General features: G+C 45.2%; 1 protein-coding gene across 1 annotated transcript in view; it reads left to right on the top strand.

Moving 5' to 3' along the window:
* Nucleotides 1-1,023, top strand: part of LOC101861017 (fibropellin-1) — a gene marked incomplete at its 5' end in the record, with an annotated part of 24,299 nt that overhangs the window by 577 nt on the left and 22,699 nt on the right.

Here is a 1,023-nt window from a genome sequence, read left to right as displayed (position 1 = left end):
TCCACCCCACCCCCCCCCAAAAAAAAAGAACAGGTCGTATCTTCAGAGACCAATATGTCTACTCATTATGCCTCATGCCCTCTACAGGAATTTCCGTCAGATATATATAATATTTCATAGGCTGCATAGCAAAACGCACTACTATAATTATCATTTTACTTAAACACTGATTGTTTTTTGTTTTGTTTTGTTTTTTAACTTACTCTATGAAAACAAAAGTGCACAGAAACGCATTAAAATTTTATCATTCTTATATCGCGAGTACATCACATCGTAGGGTCGGATGCTGTTTGCGTTCAAAATCATCGAGAATGTATGAGGAAGCCTTCTTGATCCAATTTTATTAAGCTAAGCAGAGGTCACTAGACACGGTGTGCGTTTTAGTTAGAGTTTCTTTTCACCGCACTTACAATACAATTAAGTCATATAAGTGCTGAAGATTAGAGGTGTTACAACAGAATCATAAGGAGGAATAAGAAGGAGGAGAGATAACGGCGATAGATGGTAGATAGGAAAGGAGGAGCAAACCACACCAGAGCACCCGCCAACCACCCGTTTCAGAGTGTTTACCAAGCAGAGCCATTACTCGGTCCAATTCGATCTGTTTCGATTATGTCGTATTTGACCAACGGGCATCCGTCTTAAAGCCGGAAAGTCAAACCGACCGCCACGGAAGTCCCAATCGTCTCATGATTGAAAATGATTTACGCCACCCCCTCCCCCCCTCCTCCCTTTCGACCCCTCCCTTTCCTCCCTGTCCATCCCTCCCCCTCCTCCATTCCATTCTTCCCCCTCCTCTTCCCTTTCCATCTGCCCCCCTTCCTCCTCTCTTTCCACCCCTCCTCCCTTTCCACCCTCCACCCTTACCTCCTCCATCCCTTTCCACCTTCCCCCTTACTCCTCCCTTTCCACCTCCCCCCTTCTCCATCCTAACCACCACCAAAAACCTATATAATTCAGATTATCTAAGAGACAGCCTGTCGAAGCCAGCAGGGGTTGTAAGGGATACTCAATAATTAGTGC

The sequence above is a fragment of the Aplysia californica genome, unplaced genomic scaffold, assembly GCF_000002075.1.
Source record: "Aplysia californica isolate F4 #8 unplaced genomic scaffold, AplCal3.0 scaffold00022, whole genome shotgun sequence".
Taxonomy (NCBI): domain Eukaryota; kingdom Metazoa; phylum Mollusca; class Gastropoda; order Aplysiida; family Aplysiidae; genus Aplysia; species Aplysia californica.
Note: the sequence above shows the minus strand (reverse complement) of the source record. Positions and strands in the feature narration are given on the sequence as shown.